General features: G+C 42.6%; 1 long non-coding RNA gene across 1 annotated transcript; it reads right to left on the reverse strand.

Moving 5' to 3' along the window:
• Positions 1 to 2476: 2476 nt before the first annotated feature.
• LOC148056545 (uncharacterized) lies at positions 2477 to 6583 on the reverse strand. Its single transcript, XR_015703030.1, has 3 exons — positions 6542 to 6583; positions 3203 to 3333; positions 2477 to 3013 (listed from the first exon to the last, which is right to left on the reverse strand). It is a non-coding gene; the product is annotated as an uncharacterized LOC148056545 (long non-coding RNA).
• Positions 6584 to 6916: the final 333 nt, after the last annotated feature.

Here is a 6916-nt window from a genome sequence, read left to right on the forward strand (position 1 = left end):
TTTGCTTATTATAGAAGAATCCGCATTTTTTTCCTCTGGAAGCTCTGTCTCCCACATTGTCTGCAGCAAGTCTTTGAAATTCAGCAGGGGGATAACCTTTGGATTAAAGATGTGCTTTCTTCCTTAGCCCCCAAGAAATTCCAACTATAGTTTTGCTGAGATAAAGTGTTTTGAAATAGCCAATTCACTTCTTGCTAGAAAATTTAGCAATGAGTACTGATTGAAATAGGAATTTAGAAGACTTGCTCTTTTCTTCCCATCTTTCCAAGAAAAAAATCCTTTGCTGCTCGGTATCCTGGGTCTGAAACGTGATGTGTGTTAGCTGATGTGCTAACAGACCAAGGTTAAATGCTGCTGATGGTGCACAAAGAATGGGGTTACAACAAGTTCTTTACACAACAGGAAAACAACCCTCTTATGGAATGAAAAGGAAAAATTTTAGGTTGCAAAATTAAGCAACCAAAATTTAAGAATTATTAGATCTTCAGCATCCTATATTACCTGGCCAGCTTAACAACAATCCTACACACACCACCTTCGATACCAGGATCACACACCCTCCTTCTTCTTACCACTGATGAAATACTGAGTGGGTACAGTGGGTACAATTAACATTGTATGGGCTTGAGTTTACCATGGAGATAACACTTTTTTCCCCAGTTTTTGTATGTAATATATACATTACCATGTACTTTGAGTTTTTTTCTGCTTTGAGGCAAATTGAGTTTGACATTTATACAAGAAGCAATAAAACTGATGCAGTCAAAGTATATTCCTAAAACAAGTTCAGTAATGTCTCTTTCAAACTACGTTTGAGTTAGTGGAATAAATGCCTTTTCATGTTTGCAGTTGAAGTACCGGCCAATTCTGCCAAATGGTTTTTGGAAAATTGCCTTCAGAATTGACTTTCCCTGGGGAAGATTTGCTTCTATGGAAAGCAGAGATACTGGGAGAATTTGAAAGAGAGAGAAAGCAAAAGGGAAGGCAGAGGCAATAGGTTAAAGGCTAACTTTAAACAGGTGGCTTTCATTTCTCTTTGCCCAAATTGTTCTATAATTTCTTGCCCTAAAATTTTCTGGTTAACTACAGCAAATTTCATTTTAGCGAGAGCAGTTCAATGCTAATTCAGCTTTGCTATTACCTCAGTTCAGGCTGGGTGTTTCTGTCTCTCCGAGCTTCCCATTTCCCAAGAGCAAATGAAAGTTTGGGAGTCTTGTAATTCCAATTCAGCTTATCCATCTGGGAGTCCTGAATAATTTTGAATCCCATGGATTTGCTTCATCTCAGTTAAGAAGGGGAAAGGTGTGGACTTTTTTCACCAAGCAGTTGGTGTTAGCTGACTTGAACAGAGATGCCAGTTTGGACTCCCATTAGTCACCCTATTTCCCTCCCCCATCTAAAAGTGTGCAGTATGTGTACCCTTTTCTCCAGTTTGCTTAATCTATTTTGTTACCTGAAGAAGAATACCTACATAGGACAATGCGATAGCTATTGAAGTATGGTTTACTTCACATATAGCCTTTCTGGGCTACTTTACAAGTTGGCAAGCTTTGGGAATCAGCAAGCAGTCATCGTACAGGGAAGGAATCTGCTCTATTTCATACGTGTTAAATGATATTTCCTAGTCCATCTATGGATGACCTGACAGAAGGAAACATATTGCAAATGTATGTGTCATATATGATCAACCCCAATAAATATCTTTTGTAATACATAGCATTTTCCATCTTGCATTTTGGAGGTGACACATAAGCAGAATAATTTTGCACATACTGCAACTTTCTGATGCTCCAGTTTGGCTCTCTGAGGCACAGATCATCTACAGCAACATGATGACTTCAACTCAATGGGCAGAGCTACACCAAAAAAGGTTCCAGTGAGGATTCCTAATGTCAGTGTTTGCACCATAGTTTCTGCTCTTGGTGCCATCCCTGAGCAGGTATGTTCATACTGCCCAGTTGTAGTGTTTGCTCTGTATCATTTGCCGCTTGCAGAACACCCAGAGGCCACCGTGACTTAAGCCCCAAACTTCATGAAATTTCCTCTGGGGTGCTGAGGCACAGCTCCCTTCTGCCTCTCACACCATGTGAAGGGGACTGCACCCACCCTTGAGACTCTGACCTGTTACACTTGACATCTTGGGTTTGCGATGGCACCAATGAAACTGATACAAGCAGCTAGGAAAGGAGGAGGGAGTTTATTTTTAGGTTGCACCAGGGAAACAGCTGCAGCATTTTCTCAGTGGCAGAAGAGCTCTCACAGGACAGAGGGAGGCCTGTCTTATTGCCTCAAAATTTTTCCCTCTGAAGACTTCCAACCTTTCAAGACTCCCCCTGTGCAAACCTCCAGCTCAAGTGCACTGATGAACGTAACTCTAGAGCGTCATGGAGGAAACCAGAACTATTTTTATTTTTGGTTGAGTAAACCTTTAGCATTTAACAGTCAGGTGTTTATTTCACTTCCCAAACTGCCTCCGGCTCCAGTAATGTTTAGCATGATCCTTTTCTCAGGGAGGGGGAGAAAAAAGGGGATTGAGTTAAATGCTCTCAAAATGAAGAGGCCTGAGGAATCACAAGCTCGTATCCACTGCCACACATCCCACCTCAGCCCCCCTCCTTCCTTACTTCAGCCCTTCTTGGAAGGAACCTGACAGGAAATATTTTAGAGGTAGAGAATTTTCAATGAAAATATTATTTCTCCATCTGCCCACTTTTCCGCCCTCACAGGTTGTATGGCTAAGTGACATTTAGGAATGTGTATCCTGCAGGCCCCTCAGTCGCCTGTCTTCTCACATGTTGCTTTCCCATCAGAAGCACATCACGGCACCAGGTCCTCCTGCATCCCGAGTGTCACAGGAGAAACTTAACCTTTGAGACTACGCCTGGGCTTTTCAGAGTCATTTCTAACCTCAGCGGCTGCTGTAAATGAAGGAGGCTGACCCCCTTTCCATGAGTTTCCTCATAGCCTTCCTGGGAGGCACAGGGAGGGTGGGGTCCACCACTGCTCCAGCACTCTGGGATAAAAAAAACCAACAACCGTGAAACCTACAGAAAGTTGGCTGATATTGCATGCACAGAGCTATTCAAACCAGATGCTTGCATGCCTTCCTGCCCACGCTACCTTACCCACACTGATCCGTTCCTAGCCTAACAGGAAGCTTCAGTTTTTTTGTACCTTGAGCCATTTTCAACAAAAGCCATACCAGGAGAGGGACACACATGTGCTGTGATGACCTACAAGAGGCTGCACTCAGCAAGAGACATGCTTGCTCCTTCATCCAAAGGCTGCCATATTGCATTCTTTTTTTCCTTGGGCAGGCTAAATCTATTCCAGCTGGTTCGGAAGTGTTAAGGCAACATGGCTTGACAAATAGCGTGTGTCTAAGAGGGAAAAGGAAAAGGACTGAGGTTAATTTGTGTTGGAGATTAACATTGGGGGAAAAATGAGCAATATCTGGACACATTTCAGCTGTCCCACCATCCCCTTTTTGAACAGGTTTAAAAAAAAAAATCTCTAGCCTGTGTCTAATTCTACCTTGCTCTTCAGCCATGTTTCTCTGGTCAGAACAACTCCATGTTCTGCCTCAAATCTCCTGTGTCTAAGCCCCTCATTCCTAAATCTTGGTTGTAAAACTGCATCTTTATCGCTATTTCTAACTCACTCTCAGGCAAATCTTACCAGTGGTTCTAATGGGGACATTGTAATTTTAACTTATCCTACCTGTAACAACATAGGCTCCTTGGAGCAGCAGTCACAAGCAAAGCTGTAGCAGATGTTGGAGGAACTCCTTGCCCAAAACCTAACTGAATCCATCTAGCCTTGGCAAGAGGAAGGTCACGTCCAGAAAAAGTATTTTTTGCTTTGGTTTTATTGGAATAAGGATGAAAGTCAAGGTCAGAGGTTTAAAGAGGGCTTCACTGCAGCAACCAGGTTTTCTTTTTTGAAGCTGAACATCTCAACCCATACATCAGCAAGTGGGTTGATTTTTGAAGAGTTCTGAACATGCCCTGAAATTAGTGAAATCTGCAGCATTCAGCTATCGACTACAAATCTGCAGCTCAGGGCCCAGAAAGCCAAGCATGCCAAAAGATCCTAATGAGACAGAGAATCTGGGCTACCATTTTGATAGGCTCCAGGAAAGCAGGAAATATTCAGCCCAGAGTTGCTAAACAGTAATCACTTTGCCAATGTTTCTGTTTATTTTTACTTTATCTGCTGATTGCACTTCTTAGCCACTTATTGCCACTTCTCCCCAAGTCCCTTGGTAATTACTGTCTTACAGATAGAGCCTGGTTTCACTCACACTTGACTTGACAAAATAAAGTGGTGTGAAAACTGCTAATAGAGGAGGTTGCAAAACATTAAAAAAGTTCCTACACCCCAAATTACCAATTAATGCTATAAGGCTCAAATCCACAGCCTTGTATTAGCATGATTCCATGGGATCTCCCTGGTCAGATAAACCAGTAAGATCAGAGTCAATGTTACAGAGGTTATGTTTCCACGATACATTTTCATCAGCAGTGAATCCAATGCTTCTTATGCCTATCCTGGCCATATGATGCAGCTGCTGTGCTGTACACTGGACCACTGAAATGATTTTGTCTAGAAAGAACCAAGGAAATATTGGTTGGTTTGCACCCCACAGGCTGATGCAGCAGCACAAGGAAACAGAAAGAGCTGTGGCAGAGGGGTGGGACCAAAGGTGGGGTCCTGGGGGAACTTCTGACCCCACATCACCTGCATCTGTGCTGTGGTGCTTTGCCATTGTGTCTGGCTCTTTCACACCCAGAATACATTAGCCAAAGCAATTAAAGATATAGGAAAGACACATGTTAACAATTTTCTTATTGCAAACTTATCAGGTTTTTATTTATTACTTTTTACTCCTTGTGAAATATGATTACTCCTTGGCAAAAGTTTGAAGCTTGGTGGCTTTTTATGAGTAAGGAGGAGAAAAATCCCTTTGGTTTGTTACACAAGTTCAACAGAAAGGTGATCAACCCCATAAACACACACACCCCTGCCCCTTCCCATACCCATGCATTAGCTCACAGCTGTGTGGATATAGGCTTTGAGAGCTGAATATCCCATTAATCTCCATGTGGAAAAATCAATAAATTGAAAATAATTAGCTGGGTATGGGAAGAAGCAAAGAATCAGACAGCTGTTACTTAAAGCATGACTTAGGCACGTAGAAACAGGTATAACAAGACATCCAGGGAGCAGAGAAGGGAGGGGAGAAGGACAGGAGGACATGAAAGAAAGAATAGAGTGGTGAACTCAAAGGTGCTGAAATGTGTGTTTATATATAACCCATTCTAAGTAACTCCATACAAGCAGTATTCTGCAGTGAGGACTGTGGAAGGATCATGAGGGCTTTTGGGAAGTGTAGCTCATTGGATGAAACTGCTCACTACCAAGGCTGGAAGGGCTCCAGTAGCCACCAGCAATGGGAAAAGGGAACAAAATTCCAGCCACTCTCAACAGGCACTGTCAAGATTATATTTGTCTCCAAGTAGGCAGACAGCAGGATCTGCAATAAGAGTTGGAGAAACAGCAGCAGGATGGGCACAAGAATGGGCCATGGTTACCCTGTACAGTCACACCAATGGAGACACTGAATAGATCAGGCAGAATATGACCCTCTCCTCCCTCCTGTTTCATGTCACATTGACTTGGTGACAACTGCTGAATAAAAACACTCTCCAAGAGAAACAAATTAAGTGAACAAGAAGAATGTGCCTCACCAGTGGGGAGACAAAAACAACTTAACAGCACACTGAGACAGATCAACAATGTACCAAACTGTTCATAGCTCAGCTATGACAGATGGCCTTATGAAGGGATATTTCAGCTGAGCTCCTGAGTGCATTATTTTTACGCTGAGATTTAACACCCATGTCCCTTTCCAAACCAAGGATTCTAGGTTCAGTTTTGAGTTCTGCAGCACCAGAAATGTTACAAGTTATTTCGCTTATGGTGGAAGCTTCACGGGATCCATCATCATGCAAAATACACAGGACCTGAACTAGAAAACTACTAGACGAACTACAGATCCTAGATGAAATCAACGCAGAGAAAATTCCTTGTGGAGATAGGAAGAGATTAAAGCAGAAGCACTACAGGCCATATCTAGGGTTATTGTTCTGGGAAGGATGCATGTTAACTGGAATAAAACATTTCATTTTTTCAGAAGAAAAAGTATCTCCCCTTCCTTGTAAGTTGCTCATCAAAGCATGAAGCAGGTGCCCAGGTCTGCCAAGAGCCTAAAACAAGACCTTTGAGGGGCATTTAAGTACTTTGTTACTCATTAATATTTAATCCAGATTTACCTTCTCCAGGAAAGCCTACCAAGACCCCTGGCAGTCTACCCGAGATGATACATTAGCAATGAAGCTCTGCCTCTCCCTAAGGAGAGTCCTATAGTCACCCACCACCGTTTCTGTGTGTGGAGAGGCACAACATGTAAGGGGACTACTCATTTCTATATTCAACTAAGTAGCAAATACAACAATTGGTACAAAACTGTAAAGGATACAAGAGACATCTACTTACAAGGCTGCTCAGGACTCAGTAATTCTAACTAGATGCTAGATACAGCTAGGCCTGATAGCTTTCCCTCTTTGTAGCTTCAAGCACTGATTAGCAAGTGCTACCACATGCAGTCTCATTACCCTGATTAGATTAAGGTCAGAAAAGGACCCACCCAGCTCTGGGATGATTTTAGAGCTGTGCTTGAGGCAAAGTTCTAGAAGCAGTTGTCTAAAAGGTAGTGGCTCTGGCCCAAACAATGAAGGGAACCAAGTTTTTGTGTTCTGGTATTGGTATATCCCTGATCTGTAGAGGAAGCTGGATCTTAATGCAAATTTTCTTGTTAGGTGGGAGTTGCTTTATTCGTCTACTTGCTCTGCTT

Source organism: Nipponia nippon, unplaced genomic scaffold (assembly GCF_047370975.1).
Source record: "Nipponia nippon isolate SJK-2023a ecotype South Korea unplaced genomic scaffold, ASM4737097v1 scaffold_13, whole genome shotgun sequence".
Lineage (NCBI taxonomy): Eukaryota > Metazoa > Chordata > Aves > Pelecaniformes > Threskiornithidae > Nipponia > Nipponia nippon.